This window comes from Hydra vulgaris, chromosome 01 (assembly GCF_038396675.1).
Source record: "Hydra vulgaris chromosome 01, alternate assembly HydraT2T_AEP".
Lineage (NCBI taxonomy): Eukaryota > Metazoa > Cnidaria > Hydrozoa > Anthoathecata > Hydridae > Hydra > Hydra vulgaris.
In genome coordinates this window covers 54,853,841-54,872,504 of record NC_088920.1, presented here as the reverse complement: position 1 = coordinate 54,872,504, position 18,664 = coordinate 54,853,841, and the positions used below count along the sequence as shown (strand labels likewise).

General features: G+C 26.9%; 1 long non-coding RNA gene across 1 annotated transcript; it reads right to left on the bottom strand.

Annotated features, from left to right (window-relative positions):
* Positions 1-97: 97 nt before the first annotated feature.
* LOC136074901 (uncharacterized) lies at positions 98-13,605 on the bottom strand. The gene is made up of 3 exons (XR_010635542.1): positions 13,445-13,605; positions 511-569; positions 98-234 (listed from the first exon to the last, which is right to left on the bottom strand). It is a non-coding gene; the product is annotated as an uncharacterized LOC136074901 (long non-coding RNA).
* Positions 13,606-18,664: the final 5,059 nt, after the last annotated feature.

Genomic DNA, 18,664 nt, shown 5'->3' with positions numbered 1-18,664 from the left:
GCGGCTTTTTTTTTTTTTTTTCTAAAAAAATAAAAAAAATGTTTGTTTAAAAAACAAACATGTTTAATATAAAAAAAGTGTATAAAAAATAGCTTACTTTTTTTATAGAGTCGTTTTTTAGAGTTGTTTCTTCTACTATCACCACTATCACCACGATCACCACCACAATCACCACCAGAAAGAGAAGTCGGTCCATCACACTGGGACTACTCTCCTCGTAAGTGAAACTTGATCCTTTTTTTATTTTATAAAAAAAGTATAAATTATTTTTTTAATTATTTTTTTCTTTTTTTAGAGAGTCCAGATCCTGAAAATTTATAGCTTTTTTTTAATGTATTTTTTTGTATATTGTTTTTTTAGAAAATAAAATTTTATTGTTGTTATTACTATTTTGTTATTACTATTTTGATATTTTTTTTGTTATTACTATTTTGTTATTACTATTTTAATATTACTATTTTATATATACTAGAATAAATAAAAAATGATTAGAGAAATAATAAATTATACCTCAAAACTTCTCCATCACGAATGGAAACATTTGGCGTTTTTGTTAAATTTAAAAAGAACTGAAATCAGAAAAATTAATAAAAATTACATAAAAACATTCGATAAATTAAAAAACGTTTTAACTTTATTTATACTAAATCAACCAAACAAAAAGTTGGCTATAAAGCATTTGTATTTTATTTTATCCATATGGGAAGATGAAAAACTTTTATATAACATACAACAATGTAAATTATTTATAATGAATTATTTGTATTAATTTTTTTATATTTTTTTAGCAAATAAAATAATGAATTATACACAATTAAAACTAAAAATAGCAGCACAATTGCAACCATGGCAAATGGCAGAACGATGGCAAACTTTAGCAGCTTATCTTGGTTATGAAAAGCGAGAAATAGAATGTATACAACACGATTACCCCAACAGTAATGAAAGAATGATGAGACTTTTAAACTTAATTTATCAAAGAAAAGGTACCGAACTCGAAGCAGCTCGCGCTATATATGAAGCTTTATGGGAATGGACTATCGATAATACAACATATGAAATTAATAATACACTTTTAGATCATATAAAAAAAACTATGGAAATTGTAAAAAATTTTATAATGCAATAATTTTTTTAGTATTTAATAATACACTTTTAGGTTATTTAAGTATTGTAAAAAAAATTTTTTAGGTTATTTAAGTATTGTAAATTTTTGTAATTAATTTGTAAAATTTTGTAATTTTTTTATTTTTTTAGCAACCTAATATATTAAAATAATGAAACAATATATCGAAAATCGATATAACAAAAACTGTGGATGGTAAGCCTATACACTTTTTTTTCTTTTTTATACATTTTTTATATTTTATTTTTTATATTTTATTTTTTTCTTTTAGTTATGGAGAAAATATTAATGAGGGTACTATATGCTACCACGAGTTATTATTGACAAAAGAAGAAGAAAAAGATTTAGAAGAACTTATGGAAATGGAAGAATTAACAGAGGAAGGTTATGAAAAATATTTAGAACAATTAGTACAAGAAATGGAAGAAGAATCAGATGATATTGAAGAACTAAAATTACAAATGTTAGAAGAAGAAATGGAAAAAGAAGTGGAAGAAATAGAAAAAGAAATGCATGAAATCTTAGATGAAATGGATTGGGAACAATATGTTATAGACGTTATTAATAAAATGGACAACTTACCAGAGCTTTATTTATAATTTTTTATTTGTAAATATATCTTTTTTAGTCAACTAAAATAATTAGAAAACCTTGATAAATAACAAACATCACTTTTTAAATAATAAACTCGACAATAAGAACACATGAGTCATCATAAACGAACCCTTTTTTCACTGAATCATATTGCAGCATAAGACGAACAGTTGTGATAAAATAAGATCACTTTATTTTGTAATTTTTTTCTTTTTTTAGACAACTAAAAAAATGAATAATAATGATGATTTTGAAGATATGTTTCCTGGCTTTGGTGATTATTTAAATGAAGAACAAAAAGAAATAGAAAATATAACTTTTAACAATATATTTGAAGAAGAAGATATGGATACGAATATTTTTATTCTTTTATATATTTTTATTCTTTTATATGTTTTATTGAGCAATTTTGTTTATTTATTAATTCTTTTATGTTAAAAAAGACATGTATATTTTTTTTATAGTTTTTTATATAAATAAATGTTTTTTTTTCAGCAACTAATAAAAAAATGTCAGCCAACATATATCCTTGCTGTTTTTGCGACAAAGAATTTAGTTCAAAAGAACTTTTACTGCATCAAACAGATTGTTCTACAGAACAATACTCCCACGAATGTTTCACCTGTAAAAAAAAGGTACAAGATTTGTTAAACCACGAATGTGATTATGAATTTCTAGATATACAAAAAATATGTTTTTTTTGTAATACCAAAATCGATGATCAAGATTATTATGAACACTCTGTCATCTGCTTTCAATATTATAAAGAGCAACAAAATCGTTATTTGAACCAAGTCATTCAAGACGAAAAGAAAAATTTAAATTATTTGAATCTTTCTATGAATCAAATCATGATTAAAATGAAGAGTCTTCAAGAAAAAGAAATTAAAAATCTAAAAGAAGAAAATGACAAACTTCAACAAACCCTAGCAAAAACGAACCAAGAAATGTCAGAATTAAAAAGTCTCTTTTATGACAACATGTTGGTTTTAGCAAATCAACAAGATACAGAACATCTCAAACAAGAAATAACAAAACTTTATCATATTGCAGAAGAAAATAGCACAGAATTCTTAGCTTTAAAAAATTCCATTCAACAACCTAAAGAAGTCAAGGTAATTCAACACGTTTTTAAAGACACGCAATTGATCAAACTCGATCAAATGAATCTCAGGCTGTTATCAGATGAAGCATTTTATACAGAACCCGTTTACACATCAGAAGGTTACCGTTATCGAATAAAAGTGTATACACGAAGTACCGACATCAACAAACTAGCCATTTACTTTCAATTGTTAAGAGGTGAACTGGACGATGCTTTACAATGGCCTTTTACCAAAAATGTTAATATCACCTTGAGAAATAAAGAACAATTTTTTACTCGTACTACTACCAACAATAATTATCTTCAACTTTTAGACGACAGTTCATTTGATAAACCTACCACTGAATATAATGTGGCTGTTGGTTATAAGAATTTTATTTCACACGAAGAACTAAAACCATTTATTATTAACAATAATTTATTTATTACGATTAGTATACAATAACATATTTTATGTAAAAAAATGTATTTATTTTATTTTTTAAAATGTTTTTTTGTACTTTATCTAACATTATTAACCCTTATTTTTTTTTTAGATTAACTAATAAAAAATGAATACAATTGACATATTCAGAGAAATTAGTTTGGAACTAACAACCAACAACGTGCAATCTATCAAGTTCTTACTCAGAATACCATTAGGAATCAAACAAACTTTAAAAAATGGTTTGGATATTATAGAATACTTTAAAGATAATACTATACAAAGTGAACATGGTCATATATACGAATCATTAGAAAGTAAATTGGAATATCTACTCGTATTATGTAAAACAATTCATCGAAATGATATTTTCAACAAATACAAAAATAAAATACCACGTCTTCCTAGTTACGAAGAAAGCATTGTTAATAATCGTCCACCTGTATATGCACCAGCATATCCAAGTGCGGTTGTAGAAGCGAAACAGCAAGAACTATTTAATTTATATAAACCAGAGCCAGCTGAAGCACCTGAATGTGCCCAAGAACCTGAATTCATTTAACTCTTTTTTTTTAGGAAAAAAAAATTTTTTTTACTTGTATAACTCAATTTGTAAATTTTTTTTTACTTGTATTAACTCAATTTTGTAAACTTTTTTTTTAGACAACTAATTAAAAATAATGGGAAGCAACTGGGGAAATATTAGAAGAATACTTGATAAAGAAGAAGCTACACTTCGTCACTTTTTACAAAGACTTCATAAACAAATGGGACGAGAAAAAAAGTTTATAGAAATAGACAAAGAAACAAGAAAAGCTAGTCATTATTTAGAAAACATTTATTCTTACATTGATAACTTTCAACAACAAACTCTCATCTGGTTTAACCCAGAAGAACGACATTATTCATATTATATTTTTGACTTTGATGATTTGACATTGGATAAAACAAACAAATTTGTCAACGAAAATCAATCCCAACTCACTTTGAAAGATTTTTGTAAAAGAAGATTGGCACAAGAACGAATTCAATTTGAATTTGATCAATTGCGAGAAAAAATTGTTTGTTTATTTGATAAAACCAAACTACCACTCACCAAATGGAAAGATCCAGATAATATTCGATTATTGTTTTACACCTATTATAAAATATATATTTATTATCATTTACCTTTTATAAGTAAACGTTTATCCTTTTTTTATCTTCAAAGACAATATCTTTTTACTTTATTTCATTTACTTTTCACAGAAATATCCTGTTTTGCTGATCCAAATAAACAACTTGAAATACATTTAATACGAAAATTATATCGTTTAATCATGGAATATATAAATTGGTCACAACAACAATATTTTTATACTATTGAACCTTGTTTTATTCATTTTCAAATTGTAAAACAATATTTTTAATTTTTTTTTAGTTAACTAATAAAAAAATGCAAAGAAGTAAACACTTTTATGAATACGACATTATCCACATTGTTAGTTGGTTTACATCCGAAACAAAAAATAACATGGATGGAAACTTGAAAACGTTAAAAGAATTGTGTAAAAGAAAATTGGCAATTAGAAGAATTAAAATTGAATTTGAATTTTTAAAAGAACAGCTTGGAAATTTATATTTTTGTTATGATGAAAACAATTCTTTTTCTATTTGTGACTTTTCTTATTATGATAATTTTAGTTTTCTATTCAATCATAATTTATTTTATTGGATACAAAGAAAAATTATATCTTCTTTATACGAAATGTTTAGATCACACCATAACAATCATTATATTAAAAATGAACAACTTGATTTTTTTTATAATTGTATTAGAAAATACATTCAATGGGCGATAGATCAATATTATTATATTTGTGAAAATAATTTTGTACATTATAAAAATATCATTTTATATTTATAGACAAACTAATAAAAAAAATGAAAAATGGTTACAGCCATAGAAAGCCAAACAAAAAAGTAAAAAAATAAATGAAAGGTATATTTTTTTTTCTGTATTTTTTTTTTTTTTATCATTAAAATTTTTTATTAATTCTATTTTTTTTTTGTTTTTTACAGCCATGTATGCCTACTATTTTAAAATGCAAAAGCATTCGATGAACCACTCACATACGATTAACCAACGATACTTTTGTATAAAGCAATGTGGCGTATGCCAAGCATGCTACTTGAAAAAAAATAATTAACTTTTTTATACAGAAATATATATTTTATTACATTTTTTGTGTTTTTTTTTTATTACATTTTTTTTTGTATTTTTTTATTTTTTTATATTACTTTATACTAACATTTTCTTTTTTCTTTAGATATAAATAAAAAAAATGAATAATGATGAAAACTGGGAAGACCAACTTGATGCTCCTTCATTTGAATTGAAAGCGATTAATTTGAAATTGAAAAGACCATTAAAAGGACTCGCATACGAAAAATGTCTTAAAGACGAATTGGACAATATAAACATTAAAAAAAAAAAAATATCTATAAACGAATATATAAAAATAAATTTTTCTATACGTAAATTATAATCTTTTTTTATTGAAATTTTTTATGGTCATTTTATTGTACTTTTTTTATTGACATTTTTATTGTAATTTTTTTTTGTAAAACTATTTTCTATAAATAATTTTTTTTTTTTTTAGCTAACTAATACAATGTGTGGAAATTGCAATTGTACTGTTAAACACACAATCGAATTAACAGGTGAAGAACTGGTATTTGTTTTAAAGTCTGCAGAAAAATATAAAAAAACATTGTTTGAAGAACTCAACATTTATAATCACTATGTCACCATTGGAAAACGATTTAATCCAAACATGACGTTTGAAAACTTTGTCAAAGAAAAATACCCTATTTTCAGGGAAGCAAAAAAATCGATATTGTAACCTTTATTTTTAACTGTAACAGTTTTTTTTAAATAAAAAATTTTTTTGTCACCTGATCTTTTTTTTGCGCGAATGCGCCACCTTTTTTGAGACCGAAGTGAGCGTGAGCGAAGTGCAATTTATTTATCAAAAAAAGAGCGACGGTACGATTATACAAACTTGGACAGACAGTTTGCCTTTAAAAAATATCATTTTAAAAATGTATCAACCTGTTGGAAACAATCCTGTACCTTATACTTTACTTTTACAAAGAGATCAATACAGTTTAACTCAACAAATCAATCCCTTGTTATGCAAGTCGATCAAAATATGACCAACGCCATGTCGGTAGATTTTAAAATTCAAAAAAAAAGACTCGCTTTCTTAAGATGTGCTCTAGTTCAAATTAGTAATTTTAATAACACTGTTTCCAACTTTCCTTCGACTACGGACACTTATATTTTTATCAAATGCGATCAAGCTATAAATTGTGGAATGTATATGAACAAAATTTATGTTCCCGGTATTGTTGCTTTTTTCAATTTATCAGACTACACCAATTCTACTCAAGTAACCACCAATATTGATTTTACAAAAAATCGTAATCCTTCTATTCAAGGACAATTATCCACCTTTGATATCAACGATGTAGACGACTGGAAACAATCAAGATGGTCGTTTCTTAATTCAAATTCTGAACCGCTTACCTTTAATAATCTTAGTTCTACCGTTTTTTTTAATCCTACGTTAAAGATTCAAATGGTTCCGTTTTACAATTAACTAGTTTGATTAGTATAAAATAATGTCATTTATTTTTTATTATGATTAAGAAAATATAAAAAGAAAAAAAAGTTATTATTTATTTTTCTCTTACCTATTTACATAAAAAAAATGAGTCTCTTATGTGCCAAAGGAAGATATCATAAAAATTTAGTCAATTTAGAAGAAAAAATGATGCAAGAATCAAAAGTTAATTCTAAAGAACAATTCACTCAAATTAAAAATCACATGCAACAATTACAAAATCAACTGACTCAATATTCCACCAAATCCGAATTGCAAAACATGAAATCTGAATTGGATGAAATTAAAAAAATCAAAAATAAAAAAGAAGAAATACCAGAAGAAAAACCTCCCAAGAATAGGAAAAAAAAGGAACAAATCAAATCCAAACCTAAAAAACGAAAATATTCAGAATCTGAAACCGAAAGTTCAGAAGAAGAAGAATTTGTTGAAAAAAAACCTAAAACCAAATCTAGTCCTTTACACATTTGTTCGCAATGTTTTCAAGAAGTCAATGCTGTTGACAAGATAAACGGTTTATGTAGAAACTGTATTATTCAACAAAGAGCCATTTTATCAAGTCCACTCATGCAGAATAACAACGACAAAAAGAAAAAAAAATTGAATAAAAAAAGTCTAATTGAACTTGGTTACACTCGTGCTTTAAAAGACGTTAAAAATAAAAAAATGCCATTTAAAAAAACTACTTCAGAATCAGAAGATGAATAAATAGGAAAAAAATGTTTTTTTCTTTTTTTCAAAAAAAAAATGGGTTCGTTAGCTAAATATGTGAGAGACGGTGACGGCAATCGTTATACACCCAATACAAACGGACATATTACTATTGAAGATGTTTTGGCACAAGCAGATCACGAAAATCGTTTATTGCAAGAAGCAACAAGTGGTAATATTAGTGCTGAATATAAAGCGATATTAAATGAAAAATATCCTGGATTTCAAACAGCTCAAGCTCAAGATGAAGTCATTGCTGTTAATAATCAAAAATTTTCTTACGATCTTACTTCTGACATGGCTAATTTAATTTCTTTTACCACTATACTCAACGAATGGACATATCTACCCGATTTTTATATAGATTTTGAATTATTTCTTTATAAAAATGTCAACACGCAAACAAGATTTACACCTACAACAGACGATGAATTAGTCAACAAAGTCTGTCTTTGCAACAACTTTATTCAAGCCTTATTTAAATGTTTTAAATTTTATCCCAACTATCAAATAAATAATACTACTTGTGCAAACAACGCTATCATTAATCGTTCTTATGATCGATTTAAATCAATGCTAGTTAAAAAAAGTTATACAAAAGCTTTTAGAGAGTCGTGGATTAATCCTAGTTTGGGTTTAACAGAAGAAACTGAAAATACAAACCCTATTACTTTTGCTGAAACCAAAACGCTTATACAAGCTGCAGACCCTAATGGCCTCATTAGACCTCTTAATGGAACACCAGCTCCAGTAGCTCCTGGTTATCAAACAGCGCTAAGAGATAGATATAATGCTTTTATGACTGCAGAAAAAGGTTGTAAATTTAGAGTACCTTTGAGTTTAATATGTGAAATTTTTCAAATGAAAGAATATTTTGGAAAAAATAAACAAGTAAGATTTGAGTTTTATATTGAAAACGATATGAATCAACTATTAGAATGGGTAAGACCTATTACAGACGCACAAGTAACAGCTCTTGCTAATGTAGGAGTAGCTATAAAAAACCCAATGATTTATTGTAATACGTATAGACTCAAACCTAGTTTACCCTTGGAAAAATCTTTATATCTCAACAGTAAAAAAGACGAAATGTATACTTTACTACGTATCGCTCACTACGAACAAGTTGTCACCAATGTAGAAAATGTGGCGGAAGTCACTGTTAATTTGGGAAGTATAAAGACAGCAGATCTTGTACCTCACAGCATTATATTTTCTGTTACTTCAAAAAAAGAAAGCGATCATTTAAGCAAAAGTTGTTTTACACCCGTTGAAATGGCTTGCAACATGATTAAAAAAATCACCCTTTATAATTACAGAAGAACATATGTTAATTCAGCAGGTGATACTACTGAATACGATTTGACAAAGCAAGACGATCAATTGTTCCTTTGGAAAAGTTATGTTTCCTTGTTTAAAGGAAATACACCCTCTACTTTTAATATTAACAATATTGCAGATTTTTATACTGCAGACGATGATAGCTTTTTGAGACATCCTAAACTCTATTTTAGTTCTACTAACACTACAGAACCTTTAGTCATCGATAGCACTAGCGATTTTAATTTTATCAACGATAAACCTCCTGCTACTATTGCTGGAAATAATTCGTTTCAAATCAATGTGCAATTTACAGAACAATTTAAAGGTGTACTTGTTATATTTATGCAATATCAAGCTCAAGTTATAGAACGAGGTTCAGGAAACGACACTGAAGTCACCTATATTCCTACCAAATTTAAATCGTCTTAATTTGTTATAAAAAACATTTCTCATTTTATTAAACAAACCCTATTTGTATTTATTATTTTATCAGTAAACGGCTATTTATTTCTAAAAAAATTTCTTAAATCTAGTTGTTTTTTTTATTTGTTGTGTTCATGGCTCGCAGGCGTACAAGAAGAAGCGGACACCGTCGTCGTCATCATAAAACTCGTCAACATAGAGGAAAAGGAAAATTTTTAACCAAAGTGAAAAATTTTGCTAAACGGTTATTAAAATCAAACGTAGGGGGTTACGCTTTGGATTATCTTCAAAAACAACGCGATGCGTAAAAAATTGTGCTGCACCACTTGTAAAATAAAAAAAAGTTCATGTAAAAAAAGAGGAAGAGGTAGAGGGTATTTACCTCCTTTAAAAGGAGCTGGTAGAAAGCGATTTAAAAGACAAAGAAAATTACGAGGAGGTAATCAAATACAAGACACTTTAGGAAAATTAAAAATTTACCCTTGGTATGAAGCTTAAAAAAACAAATGCAAAAAACTAAATTTGATCATGTTAAAAAAAACACGACTTTACAATATATATTTACTTTAACCGCCCTCAAACATGTCGTAATGCATAGAAAAAGAGGAAGAGGAAGAGTTTATTTACCTCCGTTAAAAGGCGCAGGTAGAAAACGATTAAGAAGACATTTGAGAAAACGCATGCGTGGTCAATTTCTTCCATTGTTAGCTGCAGTTTTAGCACCTACTTTATTATCATCACTGATACCGCGATAAAAAAAATGTATAAAAAAAGACATAAAAAAAGACATTATAAAAGACATTATAAAAGTCATAGAACAAGACGAATGCGTGGAAAGTTTTTAGGACCTCTTTTAGGAATGGTATCTAAAGTCGTTTTACCTTCCTTTACTAGCGCTCTTCTACCTACCATTGGTAAAGCTGTTTTGGGTGGAGCTATCTCTGGTGGAATTTCTTACGGAATTAATAGGATTGGAAAATAATATTTTTATAATATATATATATTTTTACACTTTGTTTTTTATTATTTTAGTACAAATATAAAATCCCAACAATGTTCCAAGTAATATAAAAACTCCTAGTAACGCTCCAAATAAATATCCTCCTGCTACAATAACAATAAATAAGCTCGAAAGTTTTATTATCGACGCTACTTTCCATCCATTAATACACTTCAAAATTTCGAATATGATTCCCATGCGAGTCGTGTGTACCACCATTATCTATCGGAGGATCTTGTTTATAAGGTCGAACTACTGCTACGGTCGTTGGAGTTTGAAATTGTTGTAACGGTTTGTTTTTTGATTCCATTCGTTATGAACCCATTTCATTTTTTTTTCACTCTTTATATACATTTGGTCACGCTTCATTAAAATTTTTTTGTCACCTGATCTTTTTTTTTTGCGCGCATGCGCATGCGCCACCTTTTTTTGAGACCGGGAAAGTTTCATCACTTTCATTCGACACTCTTTTACCTCGGTTTTAACGTTTTATTTCAACTTTTTTTACACGGACGTCGGTTTTCACCTTTTATTTCAACTTTTTTTACACCGGACGGGTGACACTGAACGTCTTACAAGAATTGTAACTTACGTTATCATCATCATCATCATATATATATATATATATATATATATATATATATATATATATATATATATATATATATATATATATATATATATATATATATATACATACATATACATATATACATTTGTTCAATTTTGACCAACTTAAAATGCAATATAACTTTTCATAATTTCTTCAATAATAGAAAAATATGCTATTTTAAAAATAAAGCCAAATATATGAAAGAAAAATTGAGATTGTTTTACATTGACATGAGTATAAATTAAACTTGTTTTAACCATATTTTAATGCTTTAAAATTTGCAATAATTGTGTTATGTATAGCAAATGTTAAGTAATGTTAAATTTGGGATAATAATTATAATGTTAAATATATACTCACTTCTTCAATTTGTAACCTATAATTAGTAATATATTTCTTAAATTTATGAAATTTGTTGTCCAACTAAAAGTTAGAACATTTTAAATTATTTATTTCTGGGTCTGCCATCTTTTAATTATGTGACCATGCAATATGTCGTAGCATTGAAACTAAATCTAATTCAGAGCTGCTTTAGGTCACAACACCGTACATTATAAAATTACAACAGGCATGTTACCTATAATTTAGTAACTCAAACCTCGAAATCAGGAAATAGTAGTATTTCTATCATAATATCTTTGCAGGACACAAACTTTTTTGTATCTTGCAGAATCACATAATTTTTTTGAAAGCTGTGATCATCCATCTAAATGAAACAAATGATGAAAGAAGATTTTTATTTCCTATAATTTACTACGAATTGCAAAAAAAAAGGATTAGACACCACCTTTGAAATGTTATGTTTATTTGTTTAAAATAGTGATGTTTTTTTGTTTTATTTTTTAACTCTATGGTATTAGAGAAAGAAGAAAAAAGTTTTTAATTGAGTATGAATGATAAATGTGATAACATTTGCATTTTTTAATTCTTTTTTATAACTGCTTTTCGCAGAAATATCAAAACCATGGTGACAATCTAAAATTTTGTGAGCAACAGCCATATGGGGTATGCCTGAATACTGAATAGCATAATCTTCCCATAGAACATTATGATTTTTTGTTATCATTTCTATAAAAAAATATTCATGGTTTTTGGAGTGTGACTAATTAATTTATTAAAAAATTATTTTAAAGCAACACAAACAAATTATATTATGGCAACCTTAAAAAAACAAAACATTGTATTATATATATATATATATATATATATATATATATATATATATATATATATATATATATATATATATATATATATATATATATATATATTCAATAAAGCATTTTATTCAGCAATATAGATATATAATATATATATAATGCTGAATTTGGCATATATTCATTAAGCACAATTTATTTCATTAAAATCATTTAAAATGTTATGAACTCTTAGGGTTTTTGGAAACATTGAATAAATTAAAAACAAATTATCACAAAATAAAAATGATTATCATATTTAATATTTTTAGTTATGATACAAAGTTAATCTTGCATTTAAATAAACTATATTATTCAATCCAAGTATTTTATGTTAGTCAAAAAACATGTCACAAAATCACTGCTTTTACATTGCAAACATTTGTGTAATGCAAAATGATTTGTTTTAAAACTAGGTCTCTATAAACTATAGTTTACCTGTTATTTCAAAGCCCTTGGTTACACTATAGACAACAAATCTTGTTGTAGTTGCCAACTCATATTTTTTCACACAACTTGATGCTTCTTTATGCGAATTACAATAATAAAATAATTTTTTTTTTCCTTTTATAAAAATTAAAAGTCAAATTGATCAGCATACTCTAAGTGAATATGAAAATAGACTAAAACAACTACTTTGAATATTTCTTACAAAAAAAAAAAGGCACACAAAATGGTATCACAAAACTTTGTATAAAGTTTTGTGATATCATTTAGTAAAAAGTTTAATAAATGTGTTCAAAAACTTTAAGTAAAGGACATCAAAAAACATTGTATAAAAAAGTTTAATAAGTGTGTTCAAGAACTTTAAGTAAAAAACTTTAGGTTTTGTCATCAAAATAAGAGAAGTGTATTATCAATAAAATGAATGTAAGACAACATTTTATTGATTTGTTAAGTTTAATTTTTTAAGCTTAAAAAAAGCTTTCATTAAAGTACTAGGAGAAATAAGAAAAAAATGGTTTCAGTAGCATATAAAGCTACTGACACCATATTTTTCTTATTTTTAAATTGATAGACTTTTTGCTAGATTTGGCAGTTTTTGGACGGTAACAGTGACTAAAAACATACCATAAATAATATCAAGTGTAGATAAACAATCATTGTCAATGATACTCAAATTTTGTTCATAGACTTTTAAATTAAAAAATATGTTAATAACTATATAATATATTTATTTTGTTTATAACATTATTATAAACAAAATAAATGTAATAAGTTCTGCATTTATTAAACTGAAAATGTTTATATATTACGTTACCTTTTTATATTTCCGCTTTCATCATTAGAGCTTATTTCATCAGAACTGCAGAGATTCAAATTTTGGCCTTATATAGATAAATCCATAATCTTTGTTTTTGTCTGCTTTAATAATCCTGAGTTTTTAATATCACGTTTACTCATGCAATTTACTGTTTTGAATCCGAATTAGAACTCGAACAAAAAATAAAGTAAACGGCCGCCGAAAAAATCGACCTACTTTGGAGTTATGTTAAAGTCTGCTAACCTATTTTTACAAGGTTGTTTTTAAAAAACAATTAGGAATGTTTTTGATCGGATAAAAGAATTAGAGTGATTTATTTTATCCGATCAGACCTGGCTGGATCACATGTTTTTGTTTACATGGAAAAAGTCGTCTCGCCTGAGTGAAATCCCACTGAAAATAGACGAGACTTCAGTTATCCGGGCTAGCCCGTTTCTCATTTAAACAAGATTAATTTTTGTAGGTAAATATTAAACATGCCGAGATCTCGTTTAAGTGAGCCTGCTCGGCTAACCGGGTTTGCCCGCCTCATATAAACAGCCCCAAAATAGTTCTTCTGAATGCGCGAATTTTTAAAGTCGCCAAACAAATTCGTAGACATTAAAATTGATACCTTAAATCATTGACAACATTGCATGACTGAATCTTTATTCTAAACTATTTTACTTTTGAAAAAGCAATTTTTACAACTTTCTTTTATTATTGTTATTTATTATGTTAAGGGGGGAGGGGGACTGAAAACAATTTCGTATGATCCTGCAAAATAGATAGAAAATTATCTATTTATTCAAATATTATCATACGCAACGTGATTAATCATCTTTTTAACGTGATTAGTCATCTTTTGCCAGCACACATTCATTTAAAAAATGAATGCGTGTGATAAACATAAACAGTTTAATGGATATACTTTTCCATGGTGATGTTTAATCCTTAAAGGACGGCAGGGTATTTTACTACCTCAGAAGAGTTTGCTTTTAATTGCCACATCAAAAAAAAAATTCTATTTGAACAGCCACTTTAGAACATCTTTTATTATTATTTAAGGAAGTTGTTAATGTATTACGTTTTTTTTTTACTAATAAATTAGCAATAATATTGATAGTTGAAAATTTAGTTACGTTAAAGACGGTTGGGGAATTTTTATACCTCATGCAAATTTTCTCATTTTTTAGTTAGTGAATCAATAAATTGCTATATGAATTATGTTTAGTTTAACACTTGCTTGTGTTTTAGTTTTTTTATAGGTAAGGGGTATTACTTATCTTTTTTATGAGTAAATTATACCTTATATGCATTATATATATACAATCACTGTAACAACAATAGAGTGCTCATGGTGCATATTGTTTGTTTTTATGCCAAAATATTTATATTATTGATACAAAATAATAGTGCCTAAAATATTTATTTTATATTTTTCACTATTATGTTTGATAAACACTGAAACTATTTTTCGGAATAAATGTAATTAATATAATGAGTCGCCCAAGAAGAATTGCTGCAGTCGAGGCTTATAATATTATTTTTGAATTAAATGAATTATCTTCAAGTTATCAAGACGATGAAGAAGATATTATTACAGCTGACGATGAATCAGATGCTATCATCTCAGATGAAAGTGATGAAGAAGTTGTTTAGGAAAATCACATTTTACATCAAAACATGATTTTAAAGAATGGTGAGGAAATTTGAAGTAAACTTCCTCGTGTAGATGCTGCTCAGTCTTGTGTACACAATATTATTTGACAATCAAATGGTTTGCGGTCAAAGTGTAGATACTGCATTTAAACTCTTTATATCACCAGAAACGATTAGAATTATTATCAACTGCACTAATGCTGAAGCTCGTAGATTAAGAGATTGTGGCTCGTAGATTAGATGGATGAGTTATGACTTTATTGGAGTTCTTTTCCTAGCTGAAGTGTTCCATTCTAAAAACCAAAGCATAAAAGAGCTTTGGAGTAGATTAGATGGCAAACCAATTTTTTCGTCTTATATCCAAAGAGATCGATTTGTTAACTTGCGACGATGCGTTCAATTTGATGAGAAAGAAACAAGAAATTAAATAAGGTTTTAAGACAAATTTGTACTTTTAAGAAGTATAATGGAAATGTTTATCACTATATGTAAGAGCAACTACAATGCAAGTGCATATCTTTCTGTCGATGAGTAACTAATTACATTTAGGCAACGTTATCCATATAAGATGTTTATACCTACTAAGCTAGGAAAGTATGGAATGAAGATATGGATATTATGTGATGCTAAAACCTCTTACTGGATAAACTTGCAACCGTATATTGGTAGAGTAAATGGAGTACGTAATGTTGGACAAGGTACACAAGTAGTTTTTGAACTAACTGATCACTTAAATGGAAGTGGTAGATACATAAGACACATTATTCTAGATTACAACAAATATAAAGGTGGAGTTGACACGTTAGACCAGGTTATCAGATGTTACTCGAGTCACCGAAAGAGTAACCGATGGCCATTTACGATGTTTTGTAATATTTTAGATATTGCAGCATACAATGCTTTGATTTTATTCTTGTCGATTCACCCAAATTATAAAAATAGGACTTCTCATATAAGAAGAGAACTTTTAAAAGAATTATCAAATAGTCTTATTTAAAAATTTGATGCAAATGACAATCTTCCACAAATAGTTGCAAATAATAATCTTCGCCTAGTAATTGCACAAAATAAACTATTAAATCAAGGTCAACCAATCCAAGAGCAGCGCATAAAAAGATGCTATATGTGTCCTCGTGTTCATGACAGAAAAAACTTTCTGCAAATGCTATTTTTCTAAATGCAGTATCTGCCCCCCCCCTTACCTCCGGTGTGTTAGTTGGGAAAGAGGGTTATCTCTCCCTTCGCCCCCACCCCCTCTTCGTTTTGACGTCAGTGACAACTACTACTACTATAATTTATTATTATTATTGTTATTATTATTATTATTATTGTTATTATTGTTATTATCATTATTATTATTAGGAAAAGAGAAGGGTTTACTAAAGTTTGTGCAAATAAAATGTTAATAATATTTTCCTCTCATTTATTTTTTACTCAACCAACTACAGGCTCGTTAAACATAAAATTTATAAAATGGATAAAATCAACGTTTACTAAAATTAAGTATTAAAAGAAAAAAATGTGTATAATACTCGCACAATTTTGTTGTCACGACGGACAATATTATAGGATTTACTATAATCTCAAGTTAAAACGATTTCTCAAAAAGGTTCACTTAATTCGTTGGGGGTTTAAAATATTTAAGCCCTTGGCTAATTCTTTTTGCCTTTTTTTAAAATATTTCAGAAATATATTAATCGGGGAGCTAAAATGTTTTAACCGGGAGTTTTTTGGGGAGTTAATCCGTTTCGCTACACTGCACAATGGGGCAGATTAGGTTAAAAACGGTAAAAAGTCACAGAAAAAAAGTTAATAATTTTTGAACATAAAAAAATTCCTCAATAAATATCAAAATATATATTTTAACATAAAATACGTGAAAATAAAAAATTTTTGGCTTTAAAATTTTATAATTGTAAGACATCTTTACCGCCCCTCTTTTTTTTTTAAATAGTAGTTTTCGGACGTATTTGTAAAAATACTTAATCAAATATTTACTTTGCGTATTTTCTTGAGACGGTCGCTCTAAGTTAATAATACTTAACCTAATAATATTTTAAAGTGTTTTTAGTATTGTATTTAAAAATGAGAAGATTGAATTTATTTTAAAAATACGTGAGTTTGAAACTAATAACATAAAAGTTGATGAAATCCATATTGAGTTTGTTAAAACTTTTTATTTAATTCCTGATGATAAATTATGTGAACTAAACATATATTTTTACAAATATTTATTTCCAGATTTCACGGATTTTTTTTAAAGCAATTTTTGTGTAATGCTCACAATTTTAAGGAAGCTCTAGAAAGCCTCAAAAACGCTACCAAAATACAAGGTTGCACACAGCAAATTGCACGCGGCGCAAATGCACACAGCAAAAATATCACGACTTAACATTATAAGAGATCAGATCAACTATGTTTTTATTAGATCGGGTCCTTATAAATCAACATTTTCTATGCAAAGCATTAAAAATAACAAAGAAAAGAATTGCCAACAAGTGTACTGAACTTGCTAGTATCTTAAATGTTAAAAATATTAATATTTAACCTTTTTTTTTTCGCTTGTTAAAAAATGTTTTACACGTGCTAGCATGCATGTTTGATGCGCAGAATTACACGTTCGGGTGTGCATTAAATTTAATGATTATATATTTTGGTTTGTAAAACCAAAATTTTTAAATACAAGTAGTGGTAAGAGTTGTTAAAGCTCTCTAAAACTTGTTTAAATGCTTACATGCATGTTGTACTGGTGTTTATTGCATACAAAAAAATTTCAGTTCCATATTTGAATTACTTGGCCCAAATAACCCTTATTTTGATCTTAAATATCTTTTTAACTTATGCTTATAAATTATCAATTAATAGTTTGGTATTTTTATTTTATTTTAACTCAATCCGTTTCATTGTAGGCCAGTGCTTAATGACAAATGCTTTTATCTGTAATAAAAATAGTGGCTCTTTTAATTAACAATTTCTTCTTTTTACGTCACTGCAACCTCTCTCATTTCCCTCTCAAAACTCCATATTGTATAATGTTCTTATTGGTTAGTAATTTTGAATTAAAAACTTTTCTGTACTAAAAGAAACATTTATTTGACAAATGAGTACATAAATAGTTTGTTTAATATATTTAATCTGGCTTTGGGTGCCATTATCTTATAAAAAGTAAAATAGTCAAGACAAATTTTTATTCACTAACAGTGATAAATATATATCTATTTAAATTATTTTTTTATATGTGAAATTGGTATTTGATTGCTTTACAATATTCATTTTACATACAATGCAAAATGCATGTTGTAAAGCATTCAAATGTGAAAAGTTTTGTGTATAAAAAAATAATTAAAAAATATATATATAATTATCACTGTTAGCGAATATAAATTTGTGGTGACTCTTTCATTTATAATCTTTTTTTTTACTTTTAATTAATAATTTTTTGTAACTTATTAGTTTTTAAAACTTAAACTATGTAACACAGTATAAGTTTCAGAAATTAATGTAAGTTATGATAACTTATACCTTTTTATAAACTATATGTTTATAAATAATGAATATAACAATGTTATTAAAAGT